This window comes from Schistocerca piceifrons, chromosome 10 (genome assembly GCF_021461385.2).
Source record: "Schistocerca piceifrons isolate TAMUIC-IGC-003096 chromosome 10, iqSchPice1.1, whole genome shotgun sequence".
Taxonomy (NCBI): Eukaryota; Metazoa; Arthropoda; class Insecta; order Orthoptera; family Acrididae; genus Schistocerca; species Schistocerca piceifrons.
The window spans coordinates 109,986,929-110,003,492 of NC_060147.1; the positions used below are offsets into that span (position 1 = coordinate 109,986,929).

General features: G+C 47.7%; 1 non-coding gene across 1 annotated transcript; it reads left to right on the forward strand.

Moving 5' to 3' along the window:
• Positions 1–1,445: 1,445 nt before the first annotated feature.
• Positions 1,446–1,520, forward strand: Trnas-cga. Its single transcript has one exon. It is a non-coding gene; the product is annotated as a tRNA-Ser (tRNA).
• Positions 1,521–16,564: the final 15,044 nt, after the last annotated feature.

The window sequence follows — 16,564 nt, forward strand, 5'->3', positions numbered from 1 at the left end:
CGAAAGGCAAAGGTCCCGAGTTCGAGTCTCGGTCGGGCACACAGTTTTAATCTGCCAGGAAGTCTCATATCAGCGCACACTCCGCTGCAGAGTGAAAATCTCATTCTGGTAATATTTACTTGATTATAATGGTATTTTTGAAGCAAAAAGAAACAGTATCACATTTTCGTGCCCACAGGCTACAATCTGAAAACGGAAACTCTGATGCAGAATAGAAAGGACTGCCAGGAACCGCAGATTTGTCTGTCTCTGCCTTCGTTCCAAACAGAACATTGTCTCGACTCAGCATCATACAAATTTAAAAATCGCTGACATTCAGTTCTTGTGTGATAACTGTACTGGAATGTTGCACCTAAAGATCTCGCCGAAGAATTCTCTCAACACTTTGCTCCCATCATTGCACAGCAGCTGCAGCTGTAGATTTTGATGCAAAGCGCTCTGAATTTGGTTCAGGTGAATCTCTCGCATCAGCTACATTTCTCAGTTCTGTGATGATGAAGGAACAGTCAGAAGATTTAAGTTTAAATGCAAACCTGTTTGCCTGTCGATTGGAGCGAAAGTGTGAACCATTTTGTGATGTGAAAGTGCATCGTCACATCATGTGAAATCTGACACAAAGCGAACACTGCAACAGTATCAGCCAATAGCCATTTCAACAAACTCCTCGGAACTGAAACGATGACCCTTCAAAGGCCAAGGTGTGGCTGCCAGAGAAAATAGTATGTATACGTCAAATCAGTATTATTGCTGGCATCACGGTATTCCCTGTTATGCATAGCTGTGACACTTGAAGATTGGAAAGATTGGGGACATTATTGTGCTCCAACAAGAATATATGTACCGGCAGAAGTAGAGCTGTGAGGACTGGGCGTGAGTCGTGCTTGGGTAGCTCAGTTGGTAGAGCACTTGCCCGCGAAAGGCAAAGGTCCTGAGTTCGAGTCTTGGCCCGGCACACAGTTTTAATCTGCCAGGAAGTTTCATAACAGCGCACACTCCGATGCAGAGTGAAAATAATCTGGAAACATCCCCAAGGCTGTGGCTAAGCCATGTCTCTGCAATACCCTTTCTTTCAGGAGTGCTAGTTCTGCAAGCTTCTGTAAAGTTTGGAAGGTAGGAGACGAGGTACCAGGAGAAGTAGAGCTGTGAGGACTGGGCGTGAGTCGTGCTTGGGTAGCTCAGTTGGTAGAGCACTTGCCCGTGAAAGGCAAAGGTCCAGAGTCTTGGCCCGGCACACAGTTTTAATCTGCCAGGAAGTTTCATATCAGTGCACACTCCGATGCAGAGTGAAAATATCATTCTGGAAACATCCCTAAGGCTGTGGCTAAGCCATGTCTCTGCAATACCCTTTCTTTCAGGAGTGCTAGTTCTGCAAGCTTCTGTAAAGTTTGGAAGGTAGGAGACGAGGTACCGGCAGAAGTAGAGCTGTGAGGACTGGGCGTGAGTCGTGCTTGGGTAGCTCAGTTGGTAGAGCACTTGCCCGCGAAAGGCAAAGGTCCCGAGTTCGAGTCTCGGCCTGGCACACAGTTTTAATCTGCCAGGAAGTTTCAAGAATATATGTGTTTAACGTCCAAAACTGTTGCTGGTAGACAGGGGCTATTAGCAGGAACCTGTGCTTACAGATCCAGTGTTCACCATATGATATGAACAGTTCAATTCAGAATGGGAAGTTGTAGGGCCGAGATGCTCCATTCTTCTGGTGTGCTGGACACTAAGAAATGATTGAGTCTTGCGTTTTCTTCTGGCAGTGTCAATGTAGATGTACATGAAAGACCCTCAAGGACCACGCTCATTGATATATGTGGATACTGAGTGAATGCAGTGTTAGTGATTCTCTAGTTATGGTTATCAGCGATCAGAAGGGCTACCTGTGACCCCTTCTGTTTTCACTCTACAGGCTGTAACTGCCAATGTTTAGAGATGAGTAGTGTTTGCATCATTCACGCTAGGGTAGAGCCATGCACTGGCGACGAGTACATACTCCTACTGAACAGCTTCATCCATTTGAACTGAACAGGATTACATTGTGGGCCTGCAGGAAGATGGATGGACGTATTGATCGGCTGCAGCACATGTTGGGCACAATGTATAGGTGGCGTATCGTTGCTTTCAACAGTGGTCTGTGGAACACATCCACACCTGTACACAAGGCTCTGGATGGCAGACACAGGTCCAGATTGATGCCAACAGCAATGGCCAACTGAACATCAGACGAGTAAGAAACACTGGCAAATGTGTCACTTGCTGTGTAATCATAACCATTAAGTGCTGTCTGGTAGCAGGACTGATCACACATTCCTCTGGCCAGCCTATATGCAACAGGACTCTGGTCATGCATTCCTCTGGCCAGCCTATATGCAACAGGACTCTGATCATGCATTCCTCTGGCCAGCCTATATGCCACAGGACTCTGATCATGCATTCCTCTGGCCAGCCTATATGCAACAGGACTCTGATCATGCATTCCTCTGGCCAGCCTATATGCAATGGGACTCTGATCATGCATTCCTCTGGCCAGCCTATATGCAACAGGACTCTGATCATGTATTCCTCTGGCCAGCCTATATGCCACAGGACTCTGATCACGCATTCCTCTGGCCAGCCTATATGCAACAGGACTCTGATCATGCATTCCTCTGGCCAGCCTATATGCAACAGGACTCTGATCATGCATTCCTCTGGCCAGCCTATATGCCATAGGACTCTGATGACACACTCCTCTGGCCAGCCTATATGCAACAGGACTCTGATCACACATTCCTCTGGCCAGCCTATATGCAACAGGACTCTGATCACACATTCCTCTGGCCAGCCTATATGCAACAGGACTCTGATCATGCTTTCCCCTGGCCAGCCTATATGCAATAGGACTCTGATCATGCATTCCTCTGCCCAACCTATACGCAATAGGACTCTGATCATGCATTACTCTGGCTGGCCTATCACAAGGATATCGCCGGGCACAGCTACTCTCTTATCATGAAAGAGTCAACTGGAGAGTGTCATGTTGCTCTGTTGTCTTGAACGATGAGAGTAGGTTCTGCTTGTATGCGAGCAGTGGATGTACACATGTATTGGGTATACCTGGGGAGCTGCCTATTCCAGAGTGCACAATGCGCAGGTCCCACACCAGGTTTCATGGTTTTACAAGTCACAGTGAGAAATGGTGTTTTCGTACGGCAAAGAAAAAATGGTAGAGATATGGTGTGAAAGTGAATCAATGAATCCTCCGCCACGCAATAATGAGTGAATTGTGGAATAGTCATATAGATATATACTACTGGCCATTAAAATTACTACACCAAGAAGAAATGCAGCTGATAAACGGGTATTCATTGGACAAATATATTATACTAGAACTGACATGTTCATGCAGTTTGGGTTCATAGGTCCTGAGAAATCAGTACCCAGAACAACCACCTCTGGCCGTAATAACGGCCTTGATACGCCTGGTAATTGAGTCAAACAGAGTCTGGATGGCGTGTACAGGTACAGCTGCCCATGCAGCTTCAACACGATACCTCAGTTCTTCAAGAGTAGTGACCTGCGTATTGTGACGAGCCAGTTGCTAGGCTACCAGTGACCAGACGTTTTCAATTGGTGAGAGATCTGGAGAATGTGCTGCCCAGGGCAGCAGCTGAACATTTTCTGTATCCAGAAAGGACTTACAGCACCCGCAACATGTGGTCGTGCATTATCCTGTTGAAATGTAGCGTTTCGCAGGGATCGAATGAAGGGTAGAGCCACAGGTAGTAACACATCTGAAATGTAACGTCCACTGTTCAAAGTGCCGTCAATGCGAACAAGAGGTGACCGAGATGTATAAACAATGGCATCCCGTACCATCACGCCGAGTGACACGCCTGTATGGCGATGACAAATACACGCTTCCAATGTGCGTTCACCGCGATGTCGCCAAACACGGATGCGACCATCATGATGCTGTAAAAAGAACCTGGATTCATCCGAAAAATGACGTTTTGCCATTCGTGCATCCAGGTTCATCGTTGAGTACACCATCACAGGCGCTCCTGTCTGTGATGCAGCGTCAATGGTCTCCGAGCTGATAGTCCATGCTGCTGCAAACGTCGTCGAACTGTTCGTGCAGATGGTTGTTGTCTTGCAAACGTCCTCATCTGTTGACTCAGGGATCGAGACGTGGCTGCACGATCCGTTACAGCCATGCGGATAAGATGCTTGTGATCTCGACTGCTAGTGATACGAGGCCGTTGGGATCCAGCACGGCATTCCGTATTACCCTCCTGAACCCACCATGTTCTGCTAACAGTCATTGGATGTCGGCCAACGCGAGCAGCAATGTCACGATACGATAAAGCGCAATCGCGATAGGCTACAATCCGACCTTTATCAAAGTTGGAAACGTGATTGTACGCATTTCTCCTGCTTACACGAGGCATCACAACCACGTTTCACCAGGCAACGCCGGTCAACTGCTTTTTGTGTATGAGAAATAGGTTGGAAACTTTCCTCATGTCAGCGCGTTGTAGGTGTCGCCACCGGCGGCATCCTTGTGTGAATGCTCTGAAAAGCTAATCATTTGCATATCACAGCATCTTCTTCCTGTCGGTTAAATTTCACGTCAGTAGCACGTCATGTTCGTGGTGTAGCAATTTTAATAGCCAGTAGTGTAGATGTACTGGCTTGTGTCATAAAACGAGCGTTTGAGTCAGTGAGACACGTGAGAACATGTTCCATATTCTTGGACTCTGGAATTGCGTGCACACAGGGCTTATCACATTTGAATGAAACGTCAATGGGACACTAATATCGACCAGGTCTTCAAACTGTACTGGAGCGTAATGCACGCTACTCTTACAGACTCGAATAGTCGAGTAGCTTAAAGCCGTGACATTTACGACAAAAATTGATGAAGTCTTCGTGATGCAATAGGGCCTGTTAGTTACCTGCCCCCTGGACTGGATCATACACTTACGACTACGTTAACTGGAGGCGACACCCACCTGGCGTAGAGCCCGAACTGAATGAAGCAGGCGACGACGGTGTAGAGCAGGTAAGGCGGCTTGAACAGCGGGACCGTCTGCCTCCACATGTGGCGCGCGATGGCCAGCGGCGACTTGGTGTTGACGCCCACTGGCGATGACGTCAGCGCGTCCCCCTGCAGGGCCGCCACCTGGACACAGGCACGGGCGGCGAGGTCAGAGGCGTCCCAGCGACACACGACTTCGTCTACCGGGTGATCAAAAAGTCAGTATAAATTTGAGAACTGAATAAATCACGGAATAATGCAGATAGAGAGGTACAAATTGACACACATGCTTGGAATGACATGGGGGTTTATTAGAACCAAAAAATACAAACGTTCAAAAAATATCCGACAGATGGCGCTTCATCTGATCAGAATAGCAATAATTAGCATAACAAAGTAAGACAAAGCAAAGATGATGTTCTTTACAGGAAATGCTCAATATGTCCACAATCATTTATCAACAATAGCTGTAGTCGAGGAATAATGTTGTGAACAGCACTGTAAAGCATGTCCGGAGTCATGGTGAGGCATTGGCGTCGGATATTGTATTTCAGCATCCCCAGAGATGTCAGTCGATCACGATACACCTGCGACTTCAGGTAACCCCAAAGCCAATAATCGCACGGACTGAGGTCTGGGGACCTGGGAGGCCAACCATGACGAAAGTGGCGGCTGAGCACACGATCATCACCAAACGAAGCGCGAAAGAGATCTTTCACGCGTCTAGCAGTACTTTTTTTTTTTTTGTTCAAATAAAATCCCATGTCATTCCAAGCATGTGTGTCAATTTTTACCTCTCTGTCTACATTATTCCATGGTTTATTAATTTTTCAAATATATACTGACTTCTTGATCACGCGGTACATCTACACTCCGCGAGCCACCTTACGGTGTATGGCGGAGGGTACTTCTAGTACCAATATCTCTTCCCCTCCTTCTCTGCTCCATTCGTGAATGCTGTATTGGGAGATCGACTGTCAATAATCTCTAGTACAGTGGTTCCCAACCTGGGGCCTGATTACTTCTCCGGCCGGAGTGGCCGAGCGGTTCTAGGCGCTACAGTCTGGAACCGCGCGACCGCCACAGTCGCCGGTTCGAGTCTCGCCTCGGGCATGGATGTGTGCGATGTCTTTAGGTTAGTTAGGTTTAAGTAGTTCTAAGTTCTAGGGGACTGATGACCTCAGCAGTTAGGTCCCATAGTGCTCAGAGCCATTTTTTGAACCTGATTATCTCCTGAGGGGTAAAATGAAATTTTCTGAGGGGTAAAAACTAAAAGATTCGATTCTGTTTCAGTCACGAAACTAATTTATTTTCAAAAGGTCGTCACAATTTTCTAAGACTCTAAAGTTATCAATACATACTTTTTCTCAGTTAGTAGCATTAATGCGGTAGAGGTCATAGGTTTCTCATATAGTCCATCCTCTAGACACATATCTCGCCTTTTGTGCCGCATATCGCTGATGATAAAAGTGAGGCATATACATAAGCAATGCTAAACATCTGAGAAAAGTGTCTTCTGCAAGTTTCAGATAGTACCTGCAGTAGTCCAGAAATTGCTTTATTACTCGCTTCGAAACAGATACATAAATTAAATGTAAACGTAGGCTTCCGTGGCCGTTGTCACAGTCAGTAAAATGCTTCTGGGTTTGAGGCCGCATTGTCGTCTATAAAATTCCGACGTTTCGGCGACTGTTGCAAGGCGCCTTCCTCAGGGTGTATTGCTGACGCCTGAATGAGCACTAGTTTGGTTACTAATATACTGCGGAGGAGTGCTGTCATTGGATGTGATGGTGCAGAGGAAGGGTACTGGGAGTTCATTGTATTGGTCTTTGCATTGCATGTTGTCATTGGCGGAAGTAGGCCTTATCCGTTGGAGTTTCCTTTACTGCTTGCCACTGGTGGAAATCGGCGAATAGGGAACTGAGCGGTGACTACGGCGTAGCGTTGTTTACTAACTGCCTGGTGTCGAGTAGGGCGCGTCAGCACTCTTGTGTACCCTCCAAAGTATTGGCCTAACGCGCGCCTTTTGCTCTGCGAGAGCTGTCCTTCTGCAGAGCTGTCACTGCCGGCAGCCGAGACGCCGGGAGTCGGTAGCCGTCTTCTCTGTTCACATTGTCGGGTCGCTTGGCTATTTCTATAGTCTCTCTGATCTTCCTCCTCAAGCTAAACGACTTTTTCGCCAGTACGCGGGTCTCTCGAATTTCGATCTTCATCCTGAATTGACAGTACGACACAGAAGATACTTCATAAGAGCTACTATACTGCTGTAAGCACTATTATTATTATTATTATTATTATTATTGTTGTTGTTGTTGTTGTTGTTATTACTGATACTATCAGTGGCTATGGTCAGACACAAAGCATTAACAGAAGAAGTCTTCCAATTTCTGCTAGTTCAGAAGTAAGGCGTGCAGCAAACCTAATGATTTACGTACAGTAATTATAGTGCACACATCTCAACTTGGTTGATTTTAAATGGCATTGCAGTGTGCAGGTCCAGCAAGTGCCACAATGGAGAGGAGTAATGCAGGGGAAGCATGTTTGGTAACACGTGTCTGCCCTCACTGTGGATTTTTACCTGAGAAGGCGTTGTGGGTAGCACTAGCGATGCAGCTAGAATTCCTTCGTCGTTCATTCTAACACACACACACACACACACACACACACACACACACACACACATACACACACACACACACACACACACACACACACACACACACACACACAAACACAAACACAAACACAAACAAAATATGATCCATCTTTCATCATTTTAAAAATAAAAGTGTTCCAAGAAAGGTCTTTAATCCAGCAGTTTAATTAAGTGCTAAAGTTGGTGATAATGTGGGGCGGTGGGGGGGGGGGGGGGGACAGACGGAAGAGGGGGGGGGGCGGATGCCGGGGGTACTAACTAATGTCTAGTTGCACTCAGGGTAAAGGTCTAAGAAAGGCTGGGATCCACTGCTCTAGTATTAGCTCTAATTTCTCCGATTCTCTCAAGGCGGTTAATTCATGAGATGTATGAGGGAGGAAATAATAAAATTACATTATGGCTGCCAGTACTGTCTAATTTGTATCCAGCTCACCATCGTCGAAAGGCAGCTCTCTACAACCATTGCCGAGTTTCTAAAAATGAATAAATCCCTCTTTGTGAAGACTTACTCTCGTTGCATAGCAAACGCCTCAAATCCGGAAGACCAACATATCAAGCAAGAGTGCAAATGCTCTCCACGGGGTTCAGCCACGACTCTTAGTGGAAATGTGTGACGTAAACCACGGAAACCCAGAACTTACTGACGACCCAACTGTCAAGGTTCCAGGCTTTCAGCGTCCTGTGGAAATGTAGGTACAGTTGAACAGCTATCAGGCTGAAGAAGGGATGAGAAGATACAAAATGCACAAGTGAGGCTTTTCGATTCATAGTATGTGTGGTGACTTTCAGACAACGAGCCACTTTAAATGAGTGTCCTATAAGATGTTTCCCCAGTGGCATCGAGAATGTGCGTGAAGTATCCAATTGGGCGCTTCACTGGATAGAGTCTTCAGACATTCCTGTGTAGTCTGAGAAATTTAATGTTTATAAACTGAAGCAGCGAAGAAACTGGTATAGGCATGAATATTCAAATACAGAGATACGTAAACAGGCAGAACACGGCGCTGCGGTCGGCAGCGTCTATATAGATAACAAGTGTGTGGCGCAGTTGTTAAAAACACGACGGTTGCCATCTACGCGGATGACACAGCCATCCTTGCGAAAGGCTGGAAACCATCAAACATTAATAACGGACTACAGACAGCACTCAGAACCGTCGAGCCTTGGTTGGAGAAGTGGCGTATTAAAGTAAACGTCGACAAGTGAGAGGCAGTTCCGTTCACTCGCAGGCCGAAATTACTGCACAAACACCAAAACTGCAGACCAATAACACTACATGCAAGCCCAATACGCTTCACTGCGAAAGTCAGATACCTCGGTGTTTGGCTAGACCGGAAGCTTACATGGGGGGACCACATACAACACATGACCAACAGGGCAAACGCGATGCTCAAACTGTCCTATGCTCAAGAGGAATAGTACACTGAATAGGAGAGTGTCCAAGACATTACACATGACACTGATTAGACCGCTGATGACATACGGCAGCTCCTGTCTGAGGATACGCAGCGTCCACAAACCTAGACCGCCTCCAGAAAATACAGAACAACGTATTACGTATCATAAGCAATGCTCCCCGATACACACGGACAGCGGACCTTCACCGAGAATACCGATTGGAGACTCTGCAGGAGGTATTCAAAAAACTCGCCAGACGACTGTACAAGAAATCAAGTCATTCGAACAATCCTCACATCCTACACCTGGGCAGCTACGGTCACAACCATAGATGGAAACACAAGCGCACAAAGACACTCCTTAGGGACTAACCTTCTAACTTCGTAACTACACAAACGACACAATGAGGCAAGCCTCTGCACATTAGCCACTGACTAGCTTGCTAGCTGAGCCTCTGCCATGAGAACTGGCAATCGCAGGGAAGCCATACACACTGACAGTTCCTTTGAGGACCATCGAACTGACAAACCTACAACGACATGGCTATGCCACAGCGGCAGCAGCAGCAGCAGCTGGCCCAGGAGACATCGTCGGCCCAGCGCTCACCTCCTCCACAGGACTGATCATTCCATGACAATCTGGCATTGCTTTTATGGTACTGATGCATGATACCCAACCGCTAACATGACCTTACCTTGCACGATCTGTCGCAGATATCTAGAAACCGGTACTGCCTGTACTACCCAACCTGACACTGTCGCAGAGGTTTTTTTTCCCTTGACACTTGCCTTGGCACTTTCCGGGGTGGCCGAGCGGTTCTAGGCGCTACAGTCTGGAACCGCGCGACCGCTAAGGTCGCTGGTTCGATCCTGCCTCGGGCATGGATGCGTGTGATGTCCTTAGGTTAGTTAGGTTTAAGTAGTTCTAAGTTCTAGGGGACTGATGACCTCAGAAGTTAAGTCCCATAGTGCTCAGAGCCATTTGAACCTTGGCACTTTTTTTCCTCTGCCCTTTAAACCGCTCTTCTTTCAAGCTTGATTCTGTCGAGCTTTTTCGACCACTTCTATCACCCAGATGCGCCCGTATTAATGGGTAACCTTACCCAGGCGTACGGATAACATCGCAGTTCCTCGCTCCTGCCATCTCCTCGATTCTAAATACTAACAATGCAGAGGTGACAGTAGACCTTTTCAGTTGGTCACCATGCTTGTGCGAGCGTGTAGGGGCTCACACCTGACGCAGTTGTTAGATCGATTACTACTGCTACAGTGGCAGGTTATCAAGGAGTTTGAACGTGGTGTTATAGTCGGCACCCGAGCGATGGGACAGAGTATCTCCGAGGTAACGATGAAGCGGGTATTTTCCCGTATGACCATTTCACGAGTGTACCGTGAACATCAGGAATCCGATAAATATCATATCTCTGACATCGCTGTGGCCGGAAAAAGATACTGCAAGAACGGGACAAATGACGACTATAGAGAATCTTACAATGTGACAGAAGTGCAACCCTACCGCAAATTGGTGCAGACTTCAATGTTGGGCCATGAATCATTCAACGAAACATCATCGATATGGGCTTTCGGAGCCGAAGGCCCAGTCGTGTACCCTTGATGACTGCACGACACAAAGCTTTACGCCTCGCCTGGGCCCCTCAACACCGACATTGAACTGCTGATGACTGGTAACATGTTGCCTGGTCGGACGAGTCTCGTTTCAAGTTGTATCGGGCGGATGGACGTGTATGGACGTGTATGGACAACCTCATGAATCACGGACCATGCATTTCATCAGGGGACGGTTGAAGTTGGTGGAGGTTCTGTAACGGTGTGGGGCGTGTGCCGTCGGACTGATATGGGACCCCTGACACGTCTAGATCTGACTCTGACGGGTGACACGTACGTAAGCATGTTGTCTGATCACCTGCATCCATTCAAGTCCATTGTGCAGTCTGACAATTCCAGCAGGACAATGCGACACCCCACACGTCCAGAATTGCTACAGAGTGCCTCCAGGAACACTCTTCTGAGTTTAAACACTTCCGCTGGCCACCAAACATTATTCTGCATATCTGGGACGCCTTGCGACGTGGCATGGAAGCAGCGAGGCGTTGGTAGGTCGCTGCAGTGAGTTGGCACCAAATCTGCACACACGTAATTCCCGTAAATTACGGGGAAGGGGGTGATGAGCTCTGACGCCACGTTCAATCACATCCCAGATGTGTTCTATTGGTTTCACATATGGCGACTTGGGGGGGACAGCACATCAACTGGAACTGGCCACTGTGTTCCTCGAACCACTCCATCACACTCCGGGCCTTATGACATGGCTCATTACGTTGTTGAAAAATGCCACTGCCGTCGGGAAAGGTGGTCGTCATAAAGGGGTGTACGTGGTCTGCAACGAGTGTACGATGCTGCTTGGCCGTCATGGTGCCTACTGGACCCATGGAAGCCCACGCGAATGTTCCCCAGAGCATAGCGGGACCGCCGCCAGATTGTCTCCATCGCGCAGAACATGTGTCGAGGAGGTGTTCCCCTGGAAGGCGACGGATTCGTACCCTCCCATTATCATAATGAAGAATGTGTCGTCATCAGACCGTGCAAAGCTCTCGTACTTCGCCATCGTCCAGTGCCCATTCCAGCCGGAGTTGTCGAAGTCGTCGTGTTGACATTGGCACATACACGGGTCTTCGATTGCGGAGGCCCATCGTTAGCAATGTTGGGTGCACTGTGTGTTCAGACACACTTGTACTCTGCGCAGCATTAAAGTCTATTGTCAGTTCCACCACAGTTCGCTGCCTGTCCTATTTTACCAGTTTGCCCAGCCTACGACGTCCGACATCTGTGCTGAGAGGTGGCCACTGAACTCCGCGATGTCTGGACGTAGCTTCACCTTGGTTTCCCCACGTATTGAAGACACACACCGCAGCACTCCTCGAACACTGGAGAAGTTGTGCAGTTTCCGAAATGCTCGTGCTGCTCGAACAGACTCAGATACCGGGCGCTTGTAATTCTTATCGGACCAGTCCCGTACCCAGCCTCTGTGCTGAGGCTGGCGAACCGCCACTTACCATCCGGCGGCAGCTCCTGCTGGTGCGCCAGGCTTGTAAGTTTCTTGCAGCTCCCAGCTCGCCTGCTCAACGTCTTGTTGCCCATCCACCTCTGGACCGCCTTTTTTCCCGCCGTCCCCGGGCTACGTTGCCGTTTGGGATCCGTGTACTAGAGTCCCTCGGTGTGGAGTCTGTACAACCCCAAATCCAAGGTTTTAACCGCCTGCCACCCTGGTTACTGAAGAAGCCTGGAGTGATTTTAGATTTATTGCAGTACAAGAGAGATTGCACTCCTGCCACCGTTTCTAATGCAGCATTTTCTGCCATCTTATCTGAGCACTACGACTATGTAACTGTTTTTACGGATGGGTCGAAACAAGGGGATTCTGTTGGTTGCTCAGTTGTTTTTCCATATCGTCTCCTCAAGGTCCGACGGCCTCAGACTTTTACTGTCGTTGATGCAGAATTGTTTGCGATCTTGCGGGCACTGGAGCACATGAGACATTGTTCCTCTCCTAAATTTCTTGTCTGTTCCGATTCACTCAGTGCCCTTCACTCATTGCAACGTTTGTATCCGGCAGACAAAATTGTCCAGACTATCCAGGATGCCCTCCTCCGACTACAGCGACTGGGGAAGGTTGTAGTTTTCTGCTGGGTTCCGGGGCATGTCGGCATTGCTGGGAATGAAAGGGCAGATCTCGCAGCCAAGGAGGCGTGTCTCGCCCCACAAGTATCTCAGTGTGCTATCCCCTTGCACGCACTCACCTCGCTGTTGAGCTCACGGGTCATGCGTCGGTGGGAGGATGAGTGGCTGGAAGTGACTGACAATAAGCTCCGTATAGTAAAGCCCACAACGCGTGTGTGGTGTACTTCCTTTCAGCCCCGTGGACGGGACGAGGTTCTCCTCACTCGGCTTCGGATACGCCACAGCCCTATGATGCATGGCTTCCTACTCCGGCGAGAGGACCCTCCAATGTGTGGTGCTTGTGGCGTCCAGGTCACTGTGCGCCACGTTTTATTGGATTGTGTTTTATTTTCTGACCAGCGGGCCGCGGCTGACTTGCCAGCGGACCTGCCATCTCTTTTAGGCAACACTCGGACGAATGTGGTTAAAGTTTTAAAGTTCTGTGCCCTGTCAAATGTTTTTACAAAGATTTTAGGGAGGGGATTTTAATTTGCTTACTGTGTGACAAGCTCGCCCATATTTTATGTAAGTGGCCAGCCAATAACAATTTCCTGTGACATTCTTGTTGCTATGTTTCCCCTTTCCTTAGGTTTTACTTTCTTATGTAGCATTTTCCTTCTTTTCCTGCTTTCTTTGAGTGTGTGCTTTAGTTTTCTTAGGTCTGTCCACATTAGTTCCTTTTAATGTGTGTCAGGGCGCTGATGACCTCGATGTTGAGCGCCCATAAGCCCCAACACACCACCACCACTATAATTAAACTTTTCTTATTCAACACGTTATAACTCGAAACCAATTACTGTACGAGGACCAAACTTAATAGCATTAATGTCAAGGACATGTCGAAGACAAATAATGCAGAATCGGTTGAATTGAAACACGCCGGCCGCGTTGCCGAGCGGTTCTAGGCGCTTCACTCTGGAACCGTGCGACCGCTTCGGTAGCAGGTTCGAATCCTGCATCGGGCATGGATGTGTGTGATGTCCATAGGTTGGCTAGATTTAAGTAGTTCTACGTTCTACGGGACTGATGACCTCAGATGTTAAGTCCCATAGTGCACAGAGCCATTTGAAACACTTTTAATGTGATGCTACGGTACATCATACCATTACATACCAGTACCATTACTGCTACAAAGAGATTCAATATGGCGCCCGTCAGTCTCCAGAAGGGCAGGATTGCAATCGGCACGGCAGAACGAAGTATGTTCGTAGGTAGACTGGCTACCTCTCTCGATATGCTGCGCTTCAGATCAGCACGTGTGTGAATGTTCCCTTGGTAAACCGTGTCCTTCAGGTGGCTCCACAACCAGAAATCACAGGGAGTGGGATCAGGTGATCGTACCGGCCAAGCATTTGGAAAGGATCGGCTGGTAATTCGATCGTTTCCTAATGTGTTTCGGAGAAGCAGGTGAATTTCACAAACGATGTGCAGTAGGGCCCCATCTTACATGAAAACTGTTGAACTCAATGCGTCTCTCTCTTGTAGGGCGGGTATGACATGCTGGCGAAGCATATCCCACTAACGCTGGCCAGTCACACTGCACATGTTTGGTCCTTGAGCGTCAGTCTGTTCAAAAAAGAATTGGCCAATGATGAACGTAGCCACACCATACGGTGACACGTTCACCGTACAGAGGAACTTCATGCACAGTAACTGGAGGTGAAGATCCCCACACTCGGCTATTCTGTGTGTTCACCTCACCCACCAGAGAAAAATGAGCTTCGTCTGTCCATAGCATGCTCCAGGGCCAGGCCCCTTGCAAGAAAGTGCAGATCGAAGTCAACACGTCGTTGTGGGTCCTGTGGCGCAAGCTGCTGTACGATATGCATGTTGTTCGGATACCGTTTGAGAATGTTGCGAAGCACCTTTCGTACAGTGGACCACGGGATGTTCAACTGTCGTGACACAGCACGCGCACTGCCTGAAGTCGAGAATTACGCGCAGCGTTGTCTGCCACAGGAACAGCGATATCATCAACCACTTGTAGTGCAAACGGTCGCCGGCCGCGGTAGCCGAGCGGTTCTAGGCGCTTCAGTCCGGAACCGCGCGCCTGCTACGATCGCAGGTTGGAATCCTGCCTCGGGCATGGATGTGTGTGATGTCCTTAGGTTAGTTAGGTTTAAGTCGTTCTAAGTTCTAGGGGACTGATGACCTCAGAAGTTAAGTCCCATAGTGCTCAGAGCCATTTGAGCTATAATGTTCTGGGTCATTAGTGTATGTACATACAGGGTGATTCCACGACGATGTTACAAGCTTGATAGATAGGTAGATAGAGAGATAGATGACAGAGAAGTATAAATGTATCAGCTTATCATGTTGAGGTAAGGATTCCTGTACTGGAAACAAATGAGTCAAAAGTTATAAGTGAAAACTGTTACGATACCTCTGATAGTGAAATACATGTAACGGTGCTGCTGTCGCTTAGATTGTAGTCTTGTGTCTAGGAAGCCTGCCTACTCAGTTCGCTGGACAAACAATCAAACAACTCGTATTAATGAGTTTTATTATAAAAAGACAAATGCAGATACTTAACTTCGGCAATTACACAGATGTGTTGCAAGCGAAGGGCGACATACGAAATAATGTCTTTGCAGTTACTGCTGATCTCTAAATGACAAAAGTGTGTCCTGAACTGCTTTCGACGCTGCTATCCAAGTGGCTATCGTTGATGCTGCTATAGAAGTGGGCCGCCATCGGTCGGGCGCAGCGCTTATGTCCTCTTCACATAGGGGCCGCTGCTGGAGCGTTGTCGTCCTGGACGGGAGGTCGGTCAGTGTGCGATTGGCTGACTTCTTCCCACAGCCTTCTCTTCCCTGTCGTTCCCGACTGGCGTGCCGCTCTTGACTTTAAGCCGTAAAAGGTAGTATGGACGAAAATAAGAAATGTTCAGTAAACATGGTCTCTAAAATGCATACCTTATTCAATAGAGCAGATCTGGTTCATAGTAGCGAAAACTTCTCGCAGCTTTAGAGCCCGTGTTTACAGCTCTTTTTTTTCCTGTTTTGGTCCATGCTATCACCTCTGCCTGTCACGCAATCTTAACAACATCAATGCCAGTACATGTACTCCATTGTCATATGTATCAGAACGGTTTTCGCTTATAATTTTCGTTTCCAGTACAGTGACCCTTACCTAAAACAGATGCATTTATCCTTTTCCATTGTTCTAGAAAGTGTGTAACGTCATCACACTGTATATGCATACATTTACAGGCGCCGGAGTCTATAGCTTTGACACTCTGTAACGTCATTGGATGACGTTTCCGGACATGGATTCCTGTGTAAAACTTTACCTACCAAGTCTCCTCCACAGCCTCTGTAAATGTGTAATACGAATTGTGAAACACCATTGTAATAGCTAAAAAAGTTTTTTCAGGGGCTTAAATTTCTGAGGGCAGTAACACTAACGAATAAAATGGGCGTATGTGTCAGAAACTTTGGATGTAAATCTCTTGAAAGCTACCAGGTACGTCAAATGTGTAGTTCCCTTGTTTCACAAACGTACCTTCACCAAAGATTTTGAATCACACTTTTCGTACAACACGTGAGTTCCTTGCTGTTGCAATTCAGTTTTAATACATAGTTGGACGCACACATGAGTCTCCAAAAATTTAGTGATGAATTAGAAACGACTATGACTGCCATATCGATTTGCTGAGCTGGAGCGTGCACATTTGCAAATGCTTAACAACAACTGTGGCACGGCTGTCAGGAGCGTGTACGGTAATGAGAACATTGCGTGCAGTTCATACCAACAAAAAAGCGATTC